The sequence below is a fragment of the Grammomys surdaster genome, unplaced genomic scaffold (assembly GCF_004785775.1).
Source record: "Grammomys surdaster isolate TR1022 unplaced genomic scaffold, NIH_TR_1.0 125311, whole genome shotgun sequence".
Classification (NCBI taxonomy): Eukaryota; Metazoa; Chordata; class Mammalia; order Rodentia; family Muridae; genus Grammomys; species Grammomys surdaster.
In genome coordinates this window covers 1,243,776-1,263,795 of record NW_021620189.1, presented here as the reverse complement: position 1 = coordinate 1,263,795, position 20,020 = coordinate 1,243,776, and the positions used below count along the sequence as shown (strand labels likewise).

Genomic DNA, 20,020 nt, shown 5'->3' with positions numbered 1-20,020 from the left:
CAGAAGGTCATTATATAAACATTGTTGAAAGCATGGTGAAGAAGCAGCATCTGTCCTTCTAGAAGAGTAGCTTTAGGATTTTCAAATTAGACTGTTAATTAGACTGTTAAATTATTTACAAAAATGTTAATCATTTCATAGTAGAACCTGGTGTCCTCTAAGGGATGCAGTTGCCTTAAGTAGCAAATTCCTTTATCCATGCATCTTAAATGTCTCCTTTATTTTGTAGCTAAAACATTAAGATGCAAATACCATAAACAGAGGCATCTATGTTTGTTATTTTAACTTTTTAAAACACATATCCTTCTTATGGAAGAATAGGAGGAAGAATTATGGTCCTGAAGTGGATAGGAACTGCACAGGAAGACTAACCAACAGAGTTGACTAACCTGGATCCTTGGGGCTCTCAGAGTCTCAACCAACAACTAAAGAACATACATGGGCTGGACCTAGGCTTCCCTACACATATGTAGCAGATGTGCAGCTTGGTTTCATGTGGGTCTCAAAAAACTGGAGCAGGGGCTATCCCAAAAGCTGTATGTGGGATATGTTTTTCTAGTTGGGCAGTCTTGTTTGTCCTCAGTGGGAGAGGATGTGCCTAGCCACGGTTGGGGAATACCCTAAGTGGCTTCCACCCTCTCAGAAGAGAAGGTTGGGGAGATGAGGAAGGATTGTGGGAAAGGGTGACCAGGAGGAAAACAGTAAGTGGGATATAAAGTGAATAAGTATAAAAAAATTGAGAAAAAAACAGAAAAATGAAAAAAAAACAAAACCAAAAACCAAAAACCAAAACCAACCAAACCAAAAAAAACCCAATCCATATGTTCTATGACATTGAGCTAAGTATGTCCCAAAATATGTCTCTAGCCTTTTTGTTTGTTTGTTTTGATTTTTTTGTTTTGTTTTTCGAGACAGGGTTTTTCTGTGTAGTCCTTGCTGTCCTGGAACTCACTCTTTAGACCAGGCTGGCCTCGAATTCAGAAATCCGCCTGCCTCTGCTTCCCAAGTGCTGGGATTAAAGGCGTGCACCACCACTGCCCTGCTGCCTTTTTTCTTAAATTATTAAATTATGGTCTTAAACTCAGCATGTTCAGAATTGTGCTGTGCATTTGCACATACTATGGAATACGGTCACCACTCTATAGGCTATCTGAAGAAAATCTGCATATTTCCTTTGTTAGAGAAGAGCTTGGGAAATAACCACTGTGTTGTCTAGACCTAATGCAGGCAATAAATATTTCTCTACTATTTTATGCCTTACTAAGGGTTTTTTCAACTTTTGGTCACCAGTGACCTCACAACATTTGGCAACGAAGTTAACATATATTTTAATATGACTCATGAATCAAATTTTAATACCCACAGTTTTACCTAATATTGCTACTAAATTTTGTATAATACGATTAATTAGAGAAAAGCATTTCTTCTAATAAACAACAACAAAACTAGACAGAGGATAGAGCTATTTACGACTTTGAAAACACGATTTGAGCTAAGTCAGCTAAGCAGCACTGGAGGCAAGGGTCAACCTTTGGAGTGCTTACTCTTGGGAAGAGAAAAAGTTTCACAGGACTATACTCAGAGACAGCTTGCAGAATCTCCCTAAATGTTAGCAAAGGAAGCTTTGAGTTAGAACTGCTGAGTTTTCCAAAGGATGGTAATCTTCTCTGAGCCATAGACTAGACTGGACCACATAGAGGCAAACCTGGCACAAACAGCCACATGAGAATAGAAACTCAACACACATGAGCAAAAACACCTGAAAATATAGGTGAAAACTCGTTCAGCACCTGTGCCCACCACCTAGTTTCTGCTCCTTTGCTTTTATACTTTTTATTTAGTATCTAATTTCAATTTAGTGAAACACGTTTATTCAGCCCTTCTATTTCTTTTAACCTTTTCCTGACTTTCCCAAAGAACATACGTTGCTTTGGTGTTGGAGTTTCTCTGCACCAGTCCCATGGGTACTGGAATGGTTTTCCTTCATTTTAACTCGTTAGACCTGTCTTACCTTCTTCCTTCATGTTTATTGACCCCCATTCTATTTTCTTTTCTCATCTGTTTCTTGGTGCTCTGGTGTTAAGTGTTATTTGTAGTGTTAGCACTCATTTCCTTTGAACTCCTAGCCTTTCTAAATTATATCTTAAGATACTACATGATACTCATTACTTTATCCCCCCAACTCAAATTATTTGAGTTAAAGGACAGTTTGGTTTTTAATTGGCTATTACCATACATTTATAACTGGCCTACCCCATTTGTTATGGTCACTTCTCTAGCTAATGTCGTAGTCTCAGCATAGAGCCAGATAGAAAGTTTAAATACTGAAAATGTTTCCACTGAAAGAATATTGGTGACCTTTAAAAAAATGTAAGGGGATGGAGAGATACTTAATGCTTATGAAAATTGACTGCTAATGTTTGATTTCCTGAACACACATGAAAGTTCACAACTATCTGTAATTCTAGTCCCAGGAAATCTGATGTTCTCTTCTGGACTCCACAGGCATCACAGATGTATGTGGGTACAGAAATGCATACACACTAAATACCCATGTACAAGAAGAAAATTAAAAAGAAAACAATAGATATCCAAACAACTGTGTAACTGCAATTGTACAAAAAAAAAATTCAGAAGCATAAGGAACATGACAGACTAAGCTAAAATGGAGTCTCAAAAAATTACTAATTTTTCAATAATGGACTCTACTGGGAGAAATTTACATGAAATGCCAAAAAATTCAAAAGGATGATAAGAATAGTCAAAGAAATAAAAAATGACACAAACTTCAGAAGGACTGAAAAAAGTAATTAAAATTTTGGAAATGTAAACCAAAATAAGTTAAATGAATATTTAATGGAAGGGTTTTACCAATAAAATGGAGCAAATGGAAAATAGAGTGTCAGGCTAAAAAGCAGAGAAAAGGAGTTAAAACATCCAGGAAATGATAAAGATGAAAGAGTAAAAATGTATGTACAAGATACAGAAGAAATGTGTAATATAATTAATGACCAAATACATAAACTACAAACATAGAAGAGAAATTCAAGCTAAAAATAAAAATTGTATTCAATAAAATGATCTCAGAAAATATCACAGAAAATTCCTCCAAGCTAGGGAAAAGAATGATGGCCACCAAGTTATAGGAGCTATTTCAAAGGGATCAAACAAAAGTTCTCCAGGTCATTTTATACTGAAACATTATTTATACATTACAGAGCAGGGCACATTGAAAGTTATAAGAGAAGGATGTCAAATAACACATAAAGGCAAACATTTCAGAAGAAAATATTTTTCAACATAAACTCTAAAATCTGAAGTATAATTTTGTTCCAAAGTCTAAATGAAAAATAATTGTCAAGCTATGTTAGCATATTCTTTATAACTGAAGAAAAAAAAAGGTTTTCCATAATAAACATAAACTAGAGAAACTTACGGTAGGCCAAACAATAGACACTATTTCAAGGAACTCTATACACTTATGAGAAAGGTTTATCAAATCCATGAGGCCATAAGAAAGAATAGATCATGTAAAACACTGAATAGGGATTAGGAAAGTACAAAAAAATCATTGAAACACTGAAGTTACAAGAATTAATACAGTACTTCCACTAATAACTCTGAACACTATTGGCTTCATTCAGCTCTCTAGTCAAAAGACAAATGTCAGAAGAAAAGGTCAAAATAACACTCACTGATTTGCGGAAACAAAAATACTGCTCTGGCAAAAAGAAACATATTTTTTGGGTCAAAGGATGAAATATAAAAACAAATGCCTTCTAAGCAAGTGAAACTAGAAAGAAAGCAGATACAGCAATGCTACACTCTGACAAAATGAAAGTTCAACCCAAAATCTGGCTGAAGAAATGAAGAGCTCATCTCATATTGGCTAAGGGTACAATCCATCAGGATGGTGCTTCAATTCAAATGTGCATGCACTGAATGTCAGCACATCCAATTTTATAAATGAGAACACATTTTATGAGATAAGCACAAATCTTACCAAATACAGGACATTTGAAATAAATCTTTCTAATCTATCTTATCAAAATGAAATAAAATTACAAACTAACAGCAAAGGAGTCTACAGAAAATATACAAACTTACAAAGAAGGAACAACAAACTACTAAGTTGTCAGTGGGGTAATTGAAAAAAAGTGGAGGGATAAAGTTCCCTAGAATTGAATGAAACTGAAATAACAATACACTAGACCTTAGAAAGTAGATTTAAGAGATGGTTATATCTATAAATAAATATCTACATTGAGAAAATCATAAATATCAAAGAAATAATATAATGGGTCACTTTATCTCAAGGTCTTAGAAGAGCAAGAATGTGGAAATCTTTGAATCTGTAGATTAAAAAGGTAACAGATAAGGGTGAAAGTTATGAAATGGAAATGAAAAAATTAAAAGAACCATGCTTAGAGTCAACGAGATGGAACATTGGTTATTTGAAAGAACAAGTAGGTTGACAAACCTTTGGCCAAACTAACTGAGAGAGAGAGAGAGAGAGAGAGAGAGAGAGAGAGAGAGAGAGAGAGAGAGAGAGACTGAGAGAGAGACTGAGAGAGAGACAGAGAGAGATTGAGAGAGACAGAGAGAGACTGAGAGAGACTGAGAGAGAGACAGAGAGAGATTGAGAGAGAGACAGAGACAGACAGACAGATAGACAGACAGACAGAGACAGAGAGAGACAGACAGAGAGACAGAGGCAGAGAGACAGAGAGAGAAGAGACAGAATAGTTAATAAAACTAGAACTCGCAACAAAGTCAATACAGTTGAAAGCAATAAAATTCAGAAGGAACTTGGTCATATTTTGAAGAACTATATTTCAGTAAATTATGTAATCTAAAGAAATAGATATATTTTTAGAAACATATGATCCATCTACTAAAATTAAAGAAAAATTATATAAATAAATTAAATATACATGTAATAAGGGATGCAACTAAAACAATAATAAATTGTCCCATCCGAAAACAACCCAAAGTTCAGATAGAATCACTGCTGAATTTTAGGGGGCCTTTGAAGTAAGATCAAAGCTTCTAAAACATTAAAAAAAAAAAACAGAAATGGAATGAATGGTCTCAAGTTCTTTTTACAAATCTAGCATTATTCTGATATTAAAGCCAGATGAAGAAACCAAAATTATAGGTCAATTTTCCTAATAAACTTGAATGCAAAAGTAGTTGATAAAATATTTGCAGATGAAGTTCAACCAAACATCAAAAAGATCATTCACTATGACCAAGTGGGCTTTATTCCATCAGTAGAAGGATAACTCAAGATACACAGACTCAAGGTCAGAAACTACACAGTCATCTCAATAGATACATAAAAGGCTTATGACAAAGTCAAATGTTCTTTCATTTAAAATATGCCCAACACAATGAAAACAAGGGGTAAAAGGAGCATATCTTACTACAATAATGGTTGCATACAAGGAACCTACAGCCCACAGCATACTAAATGAAGAAAAGCCCAAAGCTTTTGTAGTAAAACCAGGAATTTTGTAGTAAAACCAGACAAATGTGGCCACTTTCTCAATTCTTATATGAAGTCTCAGATAGAAAGCAAAAACTAAATAAAATACATAAATATAGGAAAGGAAGATGTGAAATGATTCTTAATAGTAGTCAATGTGTTCCTGTAAATAAGAGATTGTAAGAGCAATTTAAGAAAACTCTTGGATCTGATAAACACTTTCATCAAAGGAGCAGAATATAAAATCAATGTAGAAAAGTCAATAACATTTCTGTAAACCATTAATAAACATGTTGAGAAGGAGACCAGAAAAACAATCTTGTTGACAAGAGATTCAGACTGTATCTCAGATTTATTTTCTGTGAGAAGATGAAAGTTCGCTGCAATGAAAACTTTAGAACATAGAAGAAAGAAACTAAAGAACTTATTAGATATGAAAAGACTCTCAAAGCTCATGAATTGATAGAATTAACACTGTAAAAAATGGTGCATTCCATGAGGAGAGCAACAATACCAACCAACCACAGCTCCCAGGGTCTAAACCACCAGCCTGGGAGCACTTGGGGGGGATCCAGGGCTTCAGCTGAATATGTAAAAGTGGAGGGCCCTGCTGGGAATAGGTGGAAGAAGAGAACCTTGACCTCATGAAGGCTGGATGCCCCAGGGGGTGGGAATTTTGAGGGTGGGGAGGTGGGAGTGGGGGGGTGTAGATAGAGGTTACATCCACAGAGAAGAAGGAGGAGGGGCGAGGGGATTGGAGGTTCCGAGGGGGTGGTGGGGGATGGGGTAAGGGGACAACATAGGAAATGTAAATAAATCATCCAATAAAAAAAAAAGAAAAAAGAAAAAAAAAAGAAAAAAAATGGTGCATTATCAAAAGCAATATAGATTTATAGATTTATAAGTTTATGGATTCAATTCAATCTCTGTCAAACTTCCCATGATATCCACCGATATAGAAAAACAACACTAAGATTCAATAGAATGTATAAAATAACTCAGATATTTTATTTTTCAGAAAGACAAACAATGCTAGATATTACAATACGTGATTTCAAATTATATAAAACATTTATAGTAACCAAACTATCATTGAAATGTATAAGCAGAGTTGAACAGATTGATGACATTGAGTACAGGACAAAGTATTAAGCACAGACATTTACAGTCACTTGATCTTTGATAAAAATTGCAAAAAATACACACTCAAATGAGGAGACAGCCTCTTTAAAACTTGATACTAACAGGCAGTTTTTGTAGAAATTTACAAGCCTGAGTAGTCATAGACCTTGTAAATAGGTAGCCTTGGTAGACAATACCAACTTAGATAAGGACAAGCGAGTCATAGGCAGACTCATAGTGACTTGTCCCCAGAACCTTCATCCAGCCGATACCCGGTTCTGAAAGATATCTGTATTCCCCCTGAACACCCACATTCCAGTGTAATTCCCTTCCCCACATCCTGCCTTTCTGTGTTTATAACCCCTGTGTGAATGAATTAAGGTTTGAGAACAATAAATTATTTATAAAAAATAAAAAAATAAAAAAGACAAAAAAAAACTTGATACTGAGGCCAAGGTGGGGGTATACTTGGCGAGCCCCCATCTACTCAGAGAAGAAGTGGAGGTGGGTGTGGGAATTGTGGGATGGGGTAACTGGGAGGAGGGCATGCAATAGGTTGTAAAGTGAGTAAGTAAAAAATAATTAATTAACTAAAAGAGTTGGTACTGAGAAAACTAGGTATTTTTATGAAAAAGACTGAAAATAGATCTGTATCCCTTACCTTGAAAAAAATCAATTAAAATGAATCAAAGAGCCACAAAATATCTAACAATTTTTCTAATGCTAAGCATAAGAAGCCTTCCTTTAAGTAGTTTGTTGAAGAAGTCCAACAGCTTTCCAAATCAATACGGGCCATTGGCATTACTCTTGGATGCCTTCCAGAACATCAAGGTGAGCCCCGATTACTGATGGCATCACACACTTGAAGGAATCAAATTAGAGCTAAACTGCATTTCTTCTCCTTGAGGCATAGGCCTCATAGTATTACAAGGTACAATACATAATGCCAAGGGGGAAAACAATTAATAGTTCTATCCAATTGTAATGCCTGCAAACATTAAGAAATGACAATTTGGACAAGACATACTCAGAGGTGCAATAGCTGTACTTTTATCTTGGTTGTAACAAAAAGTCATCTAGTTGGACTTAAGGTCCACTCAGTAAGAAGGAATTTATACACAATACAGTAAACCTAACCAACTACTGTGGCTCATGAGGTCACAGAGCCTAGTATTTCCACTTTCCTAAACCAATATCATTTATATTGCCATTCCATATACATTTCCTTATATCTACAGATAAGTGTAGCTCTTGCTTCACATGAAAGAAGAATTTTTCTTCAGTGAACAGAGATCATTACAGAAATTCACAAGTGTTCAAAATGCAGAGCAGAGCAGTCAATTGGTGTGTCCAGTCCCAACTGATATATCTATGATGCATCTCCTACACATTAAGGTTTGATGAACATCATGGAAAAGCTGCAAGATTCAGATGTCTAGGACATCTGCTGAGATGCGTTCTTTTTATAGCTGCTCCTGTGAAATCTAAACAATAGGGTCACCTAAAGAAGATTTGCAAAATAACATTGCCAGTTGACATGGCAATGCAAGAGGGCAAAATCTCACAAAGCTCCCCCACTAGACGAAGAGCTATGGGCAATTAATGGTTGCCAAGAGAGAAAGAATTCATATTCTCCAGGAGCAAGTTCCAAATACATTATCCAATCCTAAGCGGTCAGATCTAAATACATATACATACATAATCAATACTAAGTGAACTCAGCAGGAAGACATTCTCAAAAGGTAACAAAACCAAAATCAAGCAAATTAACCAAACAAACACTTGTCAGTAAGGGACAAATGATCATTATGTGGCTGTCAATATAGCACTATAATTCAGGAAGACATACGAGTGATGTTCTACCCAAGAATATATAACCCAGTAAGTATAGTCATGAGAAAACATAAGACAACTAGAGATTGTAGAAATGAGTGAGAATTGAATTCTTCTGTCAGCATCCCAAAAGATAAGGAGTCTGTGTACCTGTGCTAGATTAAAAGAAGCTCAGAGCTGTGACACATGCAAAACCAGCCCATAAAGTCACTTCCATTCAGTGGGAGAAATGATAAAAAGACAATATTAAATCAATGCATACTGCAGGAATACAAATGATAAATTAAATGAAAAAATATATCAATTTAAAAATGCATTCAACTGTGTTGAACTACATAGGAAGACCCCATTTCGAACAAATAATAACAAAGTTATGAGTTTTCTATGTTACAATGATATGGAAGGCATATCACTCAGGAGCCATACTTTGAATTTCAATCCTTTTATAGATGCTGCTGCTGATGACAGCGCTGTCCTGGGCAGCTGGACAGTGGTAACACATCATAGCCACCAGTGAGCCACAGAAACAGGATATGAAACAGCCAGCATTCTAGTGTATGCTATATTACAGATGTATTTCAGGTTTATTGGATTTTCAACTTAGTGTAGAGTCTCAGATCACTAGAGGGGTATCTGCAAAATTAACAAACATGGGAATAGGGATTTAGAGTGTTTTGAGCTTGATCTTGACTATTGTGCTCTGTCCTTACCTGCTCTGACCATTGTAGAGTAGAAATGACTTTTTAAAAAAATTGCTAATTGCATTAGAAAATGGTATCTGATCTTTAATTTACTTTAAAAAGGGAGACATCTTGATGCTTGGTTAGCCACGTAAGCAGAAATGTCTGGAGGATGTTGCCACTCAGTGTGGAGGTAAGATGGGATGGATGGCTGTGGCATAAAATCTTCTCCATGAATCTAGTAGCCATTTTCCCTTCTTATTTGATATCAGGCCATCATTTTATTCAGCTGTGAGCTTACTTATCTGAGTTCTTCACTCTTTTGTCCAAGATTGGTTTAGTGGTATATTTAAAAATGACTTCCAACTCATTGATATAGGTCCTACTAGTCGGAACTGGCATATTGTGACTTCTTCAAGTGGTGGACTGTTTAAGTAGTTGTGCCCAGCGCCTGTGAGGGTAGGACATGCAGACTGTGAAGTACACATGTGATTCTATAACATTTCCTGGCAAGTTTTTTTTCGTCAGTATCCCTCCATGATGTTTGAGGATTCTCAGGTTCCCTATGTATGATCAATTCGACAAAGTCTGTCAAGATCACCCCCCCCCGATAGTACAAACTGGACTCAGTAAAATATAATGATGATGTCTATTGGAAAGAGAGCTTGGGTTAAGTTTGACCAAGTTATATTGTGTACGTATATAAAAATTTCACAGAAGAAATAAGACACTGTAAAAATTGAAACATGCATAGAAACAAATAGAGAGCATGCCCAAAAAATCTGTGGTTTTATGCTGAATTGATTTTCAACAAAGATACTTAAGAAGACATCTACTTCTATAACTAGGGAAGGCTTCCAGTGGAGCAAGTATGATACCAACCTAACCACAAAACCTTCAACCTACAATTTGCCCTGACTGTAAGATGTGCTGGAGTAAAGGTGGCACAGAAATGATAAGAGCGGCCAATTAACCCAGAGTCCTAAGATAGAACCAAACATAACTGACAAAAAAGGTCAATGAAATGATTCCTAATGATAGTCTGCTACACTCATAGACCAGAGACTAGCATAATTGTCAGAGGCTTTATCCACCTATTGATAGGAATAAATAGACAGACCCATAGCCAAACATTAGGCAGAGCTCAGTGAATACTTCAGAAGAGGGGAAGGAAAGATTATAGGAGCCAGAGGGGTCAATGCCAGCACAAGAATAAGATGGCCCACACAGTCAGCTAATCAGGGCTCACAGGTACTCACAAAGGCTGAATCAACAATCAGGGAGCCTGTATAGTTCTGACCTAGGTCCTCTGCAAATATATTTGCATAGTTTGGTGTCCTTGTGGGACTCCTAACAGTGGGAATAGGGGCTTTATCTGAGTCTTTTGTCTCTTTTTTTCCTCCAATTAAGAGGCCTTCTCCAGCCTTGATATCAGGGTATGTGCCAAGTCTTATTAACTTCTTGTGCCATGTTGGTTGATATCCCTAGGAGGCCTGCTCTTTTCTGAAGGGAAATGGAGGAGGTGGGGAAATGGAGAATGGAGAAAAATGGAGACTGTGTGGAGCCATGGAGAAGGACTATAGAGCCTGTAGAGTCTCTGTCTAGTCTCCCATAGAAGGCCTCCCTGCACTCCCAGCCACCCAGGCCAAGCTCAAGCCTGCCTGCAGTCAAGCCAAGGACTATCACTGTGGGACCAGCTGCGGCTCCCCCCTTCTTCCCCCGGCCCTGGGCTAGATCCAGTGCAGCCCTGTTGGGAGCCGCTGCAGGTGCTGGCAAAGTCCGCCATCGCTAGGTGGCGCTGTCAGCCATAATTCTTCCTAGTAAACAAGTAAATTGCGCATGTGCCATGGTAAAAGCCCGCCAAAGCTAAAGCCCATCCCACGGCGTTTGGCGCGCAACGAGTAAACAGCCAATCAGAGGTGAATACACCGCTCTAGGGTTTATAAGCAGTGGTCTCCTCCATCTTCGTCGTCTTCTTCCACCATTTTGGTTTATGGGAATAAACGTGTTTCTACGGAAGGATTCTGGTGTGTGTGTGTGTGTGTTCTTGCCGGCGAGACACTACACGCGCGCGTCACACAGCCCCAACTTGGTTCTCAGCTCTTCCGCATCTTCCAGCAGTGCCTGGATGTCTAAGAGTCTGAGATCCAGACCTCCAAGCCAGCTCCATCTGTCCCACACCCCAGACTGCGCTTTCCCACCCTGGAACAGAGTTCCAGGGCTTTATTACGGCCCAACACTCACCTGACAACAGCATGGGATAAGTGCGGTCAACCTCCCGAATCCTGCATCGCCCTGTGGCAGAGCGGATGCGGGACCCCACAACGCTACAAGATCTTACATCAAGTTCTGGAGCACTTTCAAGAGCACTGGTTATAATGTTTAACGATCCACGAGACTCTACTGACTAGCAACTTCAAAGAGTTATCCCATTCCTGCAGTTAGCTTTGTTGTTGTTGTTGTTAGTAGGTGGTGTGTAGTGAGATATTGTTATACAAGGATATTTCATTTATACTCTTTTTATATTAATGGATGTTTATATTTTAAAAAACTTCTGCACTATAGCTTTTTTCACTATAACTTTCTATATGAATATTTTAAAGGTCTTTAGTATTAGTCTTTTCTCATATCTCACTTACTCAATAATGCCCTCCCCTCTTCCATCTTATTTTAACCTTTTCTGTTCTAATACTCCCTCTCTACACTATTGCTTTTTACATTCTATCTCACGAAAGCCCCATCACCCTACCCGACCATGGTCCTTAAGTAATTTCCTGGTGTCTATGGGTAATCCAATTTAACACTCACGCCTGAAAAACTCAAAGCTAATATCTGCAAATGAGAAAAAACATGTGACATTTATCTTTCCACATCTGGGCTACTTCACTAAGAGTGATTGTTTCTAGCTGCATCTATTTCATAATTTTGTTTTTCTTAACAATGAAATAATTTTCTGTTGTTTAAATGGAGTTCATTTTCATTACCCATTCATCAGTTGACGGACACTATGAGTGTTTTTGCTTCTTGGAATATTGTGAATAGAGCAACAATGAACATGGGTGAGCAGAAAGATATCTTTGTAGTAATATGTGGAGTCCTTTGAGTATGTGCCTGTGGTATTTTAAATGAGAATAGACCCCAGAGATTCATATGTTTGCATACTTTGTCCTAAATTGATAGAACTATTTAGGAAGAGTTAGGGGCGTGGTACTATTGGAGGAGGTCATGGTATCTTTACAGCATTAAAAAAGTAATTGAGACAATATCTACAAGTGGTAGAGCTGGATTATGAAGCAGACAAATGTATTGAGGAAGATCAGGGAAACAAAACTGTTTATAACAGTTTGAAAAATTAAATCCTTTAATAGATACAACTAAAGAAATAAAAGACTTATGCAGTGAAAACTTTAGGACACTGGACAAAAGTCACTGAAGATTAAGGGAAAATATAGAAAGATCTCCCATGCTCATTGACTGGTATTGTTAATACTTTGACATTTGTTATTCACTCAGAAAGAATTCACAGATTCAGATGCAATCGCTCCCAAATGCCAATGTAATTTTTCCCACGCAGAAATGCAAAGGGCTAAGCAATCCTGAGCAATAGAAACACTTCAAGAGGTATCACCACCATAGTTTTATGATATATTACAAGTTGATGTAATAAAATACTCTGAATCTTAGTGTAATTATGAATCTGAAAAAAATCTATTTGTAAGCGAAGGGAAAGATGACCACTAAACCAAAATCATTTTTACAGAATGAGACTCTCACATCTATCTTCCCTCCAGCTGATTCCACAAATCCAGAAAATCCCTTAGTCCCAGACCCTTGCTCTATTTTTTTTCAATAGAGATTAACTGGAAGAGAATTAATCAGCCATATCATTACTAAAACAACCTCACCTGTGCAAAGTGACAACTCATGACAGGTGTTCAGAAAATAATGCTTGCCAATAATTACCAGGAGTCACTGTTTACAGTCAGTGTAGACCAACAGCAGGTTTGATGTTTTCAATTTCTCTAATAGTCCTATAGTTATTTGTTCGTTTTTTCTTAGATATTTGCTTTATTTACATTTCAAATGCTATCCTGTTTCCTGGTTTGCTCCCCAGAATTCCCCTATCGCACCTCCTCTCCCCCTGCTTCTATGAGGGTGCTCCTCCATCCAACCACCTATTCCCATCTCACTGCCCTGGCATTCCCCTATAGGAATCTTCACATTGAATCTTCACAGGACCAAGGGCCTCTCCTCCCAGGCCATGCTCTGCTACATATGCTGCTGGAGCCAAGAGGCCCTCTATGTGTACCCTTTGGCTGATGGTTTAGTCCCTGGGAGCTTTGGGGTGTCTGGTTAGTTGATATTTGTTGTTCTTCCTATGGGGTTGCAAACCCCTTCAGCTACTTCAGTCCTTTCTTTAATTCTTCCATTGAGGACCCTGTGCTAAGTCCAATGGTTGCCTGTGAGCATCATCTGCCTCTGTATTTGTCAGGCTCTATCAGAGCTTCTCAGGAGACAGCTATATCAGCCTCCTGTGAGCATGCACTTCTTGGCATCCACAATAGTGTCTAGGTTTGGTGACTGTATATGGGATAGATCCCCAGGTGGGGCAGTTTCTGGATTTCCTCCCGTGAGTATTTCGTTCCCCCTTCTAAGAAAGACAGAAGCATCCACACTTTGTTCCTCCTTATTCTTGAGCTTCATGTGGTCTGTGAATTGTATCTTGGATATTCTGAGCTTTTGGGTTAATATTCACTTATCAATGAATGTATACCATGTGTGTTCTTTTGTGATTGGGTTACCTCACTCAGGTATGATATTTTCTAGTTCCATTCATTTGCCTAAGAATTTCATTAAGTCAATGGTTTTTTTTTATAGCTGAATTTACACAATATTCCATTGTGTAAATATACCACATTTTCTGTATCCATTCCTCTGTTGAAGGACATCTGGGTTCTTTCCAGCTTCTGGCTATTATAAATAAGGCTGCTATGAACATAGTGGAGCATGTGTCCTTGTTAGATGTTGGGGCATCTTTTGGGTATATTCCCAGGAGTGGTATAGCTGGGTATTCAGGTAGTACTAGGTCTAATTTTCTGAAGAATCACCAGATTGATTTTCAGAGTGGTTGTACCAGCTTGCAATCCCACAACAATGGAATTAATATGAATTATACTTTAGTCAATAATGCACATTAACTGTACAGGTAGAAATACTGTATATGACAGTTATAATACTGAAATGAATATATACAAACCCTAAGACTTTTAACCTGGGATGGGAGTATTGTATCTTTTCATTCTCTTATGTTTCTTTCTTGCTTCTTTTTTACATTTTATTAAAAGATTTTTGAGACTATAATATAATTACATTTTTCTTTCCATTCCTTCTTCTAAACCCAACGATATACTCCTCCTTGCTCCCTTTCAAATTTCAAGTTTATGACCTCTTTTTCATTTTGTTTGTATTAACATTCCTAAATATTACCTGATCAATCTGTGAGTGCTGCTTGTGCAGTTTTCATGGCTGAGCATTTGGTATTGGATAACCGACTGATGTGTTTTTCCCTGGGGAAGACTATTTCTCCCACTCTCAGCATTACTGAGTTGCCTGAAGTTCTTTGTGTAGGGCTGAGACTTTGTGTGTTTTTTCTCACTCCCTTGACATTTATGTTGATGTCATCTTTGAGTTGACATCAAAGCCCAGGAAAATATGGTACCACATGAATATTTTATAGTAGAACTGGGTGGGCTCTTGCTCAGTTCTAGATGCAAAAATATGGGAAGGCTTTTCTCACCCACCAGAAGGGTCAAGCTGACATTCAAAAGACATGCTAAGAAAAGGTTACCTAATGGACATAATGAAATTATATATGACTTAGAAGTTTTCCTTGTCCATTATAAAGAATTATTTAAGAAAGAAATTGATTAAAGTAGGAAAGTAAAAGTAAATTAACACTTTGTGCAGCCAGTGCTGTCCTGTACACAGCCTAAAGACTTCAGAAGAAACCAATTAGAAGTGATATATAAAAATTTCAAAAACTAGCAGAATATACGGCATCTATATAAAAGTCTTTTAATATGCCAATTACCAATGTGTAGTGGATAAAAATCAAGAAAGCAAGTCATATTACAATTCTTTTAAAAAGTACTCAAGAATTACTTAACCAAGAAAATGGAAGAACACAAAAATAAAAATTTTGAAACTTCAAAGAAAGACTTTGAAAACACTAGACTATGAAAACACTTCCTATGCTCAGAGTCCAGCAGAATGAATACTGCATACATATTTATGCCACTAAAGGCTGTCTACAGATTCTATGCAATTCCCATCATAAGTCCCATGATATTGCTCCTCAAGGAAGTAAGCATAAATTATAGGAACACAAAAGACACCACATAGTCAAAGGAATTTTAGGGAAAAATGACAAACCTAGAGATACAACAATACTTAATTTCCTGTTATGCTTTGAAGAAATTATTTAAAAAGACAGTGTGGGACATCTGCCAAAACACACACATAGAGGATTAATAGAATGGGGACCTTGCAGCTAAATTCACAGAAGTCTGTTTTTTTTTCTTTTTTCTTTTCTTTTTTAAAAGGAGGATAAAAATGTATATCAAGGAAAGATAGCCTTTCAGCAAATGGTACTGTTAAAAGAGAGTAGAATGGAGAAAACAGATATCAAAAAGTGAATAAGGGAATGAATACGATCAAAGTATATGATACATTTGAAACTAATAGACCTTGTGAAATCTATCACTATATACAATTAATGTACTCCAATGACACTAATAAAAGTAAATTTACGGTTGGTAGCGAGCTTGTTGGCTCCGGGCTAGGCTGAGATGAGAGGGTCCTCGGATAAAGCCCAAAGCAGATCCAAGTAGTGGGACTTGCGTCGCGGCCGCGGAAACTAGAAGGAGGACTCCGGGTCCGGCTCGGCCCTCGCTCTTGCTCGCCATGGAGAAGACCGAGCTAATCCAGAAGGCCAAGCTGGCCGAGCAGGCCGAGTGCTACGACAACATGGCCACCTGCATGAAAGCCGTGACGGAGCAGGGCGCCGAGCTGTCGGACGAGGAGCGCAACCTGCTGTCAGTGGCCTACAAGAATGTGGTCGGAGGCCGCAGGTCCGCCTGGAGGGTCACCTCGAGCATTGAGCAGAAGACCAACACCTCTGACAAGAAGTTGCAGCTGATCAAGGACTATCGGGAGAAAGTGGAGTCTGAGCTGAGGTCCATCTGCACCGCGGTCCTGGAATTGTTGGATAAGTATTTAATAGCCAATGCAACTAATCCAGAGAGTAAAGTCTTCTATCTGAAAATAAAGGGAGATTATTTCTGGTATCTTGCTGGAGTAGCTTGTGGCGATGGTCGAAAACAAACGATAGAAAATTCCCAAGGAGTCTACCAAGAGACATTTGATATAAGCAAGAAAAAGACGCAACCTACACATCCAATCCACTTGGAACTCGCTCTTAACTTTTCTGTATTTTACTATGAGATCCTTAATAATCCAGAGCTTGCCTGCACACTGGCTAAAACGGCTTTTGATGAGGCCATTGCAGAGCTTGATACACTGAACAAAGACTCCTACAAAGACAGCACCCTCTTCATTCAGTTGCTTAGAGACAACTTAACATTATGGACATCAGACAGTGCAGGAGAAGAATGTGATGCAGCGGAGGGGGCAGAGAACTAAAGGCATCCAGGGTATCAGCCTCCTTCCCCTCAAGAAAACCTTTTTACATCTTATTCCACTTGGATATCCTCTAGCAAGGAAGCCCATTCATGTGTATGGGATCAACTGTTTACAGTCTTTTCACATGCAGCTTTGGGAAAACTCCATCCCTTGGTTTGTGTTGTCTCCGCCTTCCTGGTGTGCAGTTACTGCTGTAGAAAAGCATCAATAGCTTCATTTCCTATAAACACGAGTGACTTCCAGACACTTGTGTAGAGGACTGAGGGCACATTTGGTATTTAGGTAATCTGAACCAGTTCTGCAAGTGACTGTATTACTGTGAAGCTATGGAAATGTCGTACATTACAATTTAAAGTAATTATAATAATAACTTCTTGATTTCTGCATTCCTTTTCTGAACCTTCTCGGGGGTTTCCTTTCAGAAGCAACTTTTCCATGCTCTTATTACAAATTCCTTTTCAGTAGGAATGCAGAAGTGTTAGATTGAATGGGAAAGCACTTAATGCATCCGGGTTTGGGGTCACAGATTGAAATGTCTCCTGTCACATACTCTGGAGGTTGCATCTGTCTGTGACAACAGGAGTTTCCTTATGCATTCTTCATTTGCTGCTGTTTAAGTTGACAACTTCCTTCCCAATAAAAATTCACTTACACCTCCTGCCTTGTAGCTCTGGTATTCACTTTACCTTGTGATAGAAGGTACATTGCTGCCAGAATGCAAGCATTGCTTTGGGCAAATTAAAGTGCATGTCCTTTCTTAATACACTAGAAAGGAAAAATAAAGTACACAAGTCCAAGTCTAAACTTTAGTACTTTTCCATGCGGATTTGTACACATGTAAGAGGGTATCCAGTTTGTCCAGTGATTGATCTTTAGAGAGTTGGACCACTATATTGTGTGTTTGCTAATCATTGACTCTAGTCCCAAAAAAGCCTTGTGAAAATGTTATGCCCTATGTAACAGAAGAGTAACATAAAAATAAACTAAAAAATGATTTTATAAAATCATTTATTATGGCTTTTTAACAGATGCATACCTGCATTTTTAAGGAACAGATGAATTTACTACTTTTTGAAGTTTATTGCTATTTCTCTTTATGTAACATGTAGTGGTGATACTCTTATTTCTGCATTGTGGTACACTTGCCTAGGGTGCCTGGCACTGTAAATTGAACTATATTTCTCCAGGTAGCCTCATGGGTCATATTCCTTAGATGTAATGATATCTGGTTAGTTATCATGTGAAATAAAGTGGACATTTGAAAACTAAAAAAAAAGTAGATTTACATATGTTTATATGCATATTCTATTTGTATTTACAACTTTTTTCTGACACGATTTATTTGCTTCAAGACTTTAGGAATATAAATTTGAAAATGTTAATGAATAATGACTTGAGTTATTCTTGTAACATCAGATGATTAAGAAAGAAGAAAAATGAAAAAAATAATATAATAGCTGTCCTCTACACTTCATTTTCCAGCTTACAACTCTTCCTGCATTCTAGGAGGTCTGCAGGCTGTAGGATAACCAGGAGAAATTCATCTTCCCCCAATCCACTCACTGCTCAGTCCCCCTGTCACACCCAGCAGTGGTAAGCTACAATCTGTCCTGTATTCCTGGAGGCCTGTTGGCATCAGGGACAACCAGATAGGACCCAGACCCATGCCCCTTCTCTGCCAGGCCCACTTAGGGCACATACATTAAGAGCTTACTGTCCCCTGTCCCCTGTCCCCTGTCCCCTGTCCCCTGTCCCCTGAATTTCATTTTCCCAACAGAATACAAGAGATGGAAGAGAAAATTTCAAGTGTAGAAGATACAATAAAAGAAAATGATACACCACTAAAAGAAAATGTTAAACATAAAAAAGTTCTGATGCAAAAGTTTCAACCAGAACTCCCAAAGTCTAAACCACCAACCAGAGAGCACAAAGGGAGGGACTCACGCACCTGTATAGGGAATTGAGGGTGACCTTGTTAGACTCCAGTGAAAGTGGAGGGCCAAGGTCCCCAAAAGTTTGGATCCCCTACTGTGTTGGAATTCGAGAGCAGGGAGATGGGACTGGGAGGATGTTTGGAGCACACCATCACAAAAATTAGGAGGAAGGGGTAGGGGATAAGGGATTTGGGGGGAGAATGAGAAAGGAGACAACATTGAAAGGTAAATACGTATAATACCCAATAAAAACCCCACACAGATAAAGGACTTAAAAAAAAGGGAGTCTATTTATTTTAAATTAATTTCAAAAGTTTCTAGGAGATGCAAATTGGCTAAGATACTATTTTAAGCTCTCCACAAAAGAATTTAAATCTCTGTTCAATATTCTCAAGAGAGAGGTAAACCCTAACTTTCTCAACAGTTAAATGACAAAAGAGAGGTAATCTCACAAAAAGTAGAAAAAGCTATTTCTAATCGATATATCATATAGTCTGATTAATTGTCAGTGGAGCTATAAAAGTCCTTTGACAAAAGATTATTAATATAGATTTATATATCCTTAAATAAGGCCTTCATGACTCTCTGAGTGTGGAAGGAGCAACTGTTGGCGCTTCTGCCCTGATTTTACAAGAACTCTGAAAAATTGGCTTTAAAAACAAAAGAGGGGGAACGGTACCCCCTCAGAAGGAGTCCCCCTGAAATACTCTCCATCATGCCTTGTTCACTTTTCTCTCTCTAAAGCTGAAAGCTCATGGCAAATCTCTTGCTGACCATGTTGGTGACCTCGGGCACCACCAAGACCAACAAAACTTTGCCACAGATATGGGGAAGGACCCTCATACCCATAAAGGGAATGCCCCAGTCCCAGTTCCCTTATGGAGCCGAGGACTGATATGCCTGCCCAATACCACAGAAGGCACAGCTAACCGGCTACCACAAATATTAATGAAAAAAATAGATACCCTCACAAAGCCAGGCCCAATCATAAATACGATGAATAACAATTTACATCCAGGGAAGAGAAATCTCCCTGAGAATCCCCTTCTTTTTTCTTTCCAGGTAAAATTGAATCACCCGTGATGCCTGCTATTAGAAGTTCTAACCCAGATGGACCAGAAGCCAGGAGCCTCGCCCTTACCCTCACCCCCTACCTTTTCCCACCTGCACAAGGTCCCCTGAAGCTGGGCAACTGCAAGATCCTGCTTGGCAACTGCAGATAGACTCAAAGCAGTGTACCATATCATCTGAAGAATAGCAGG

The 20,020-nt window shown here is 38.2% G+C and overlaps 2 pseudogenes; one reads left to right on the top strand and one right to left on the bottom strand.

The window, feature by feature from the left end:
* Positions 1–16,088, bottom strand: part of LOC114637463 — a 41,568-nt pseudogene extending 25,480 nt beyond the window's left edge.
* On the top strand, positions 16,087–16,824 carry LOC114637470 (annotated as a pseudogene).
* The last annotated feature ends 3,196 nt before the right edge of the window (positions 16,825–20,020 follow it).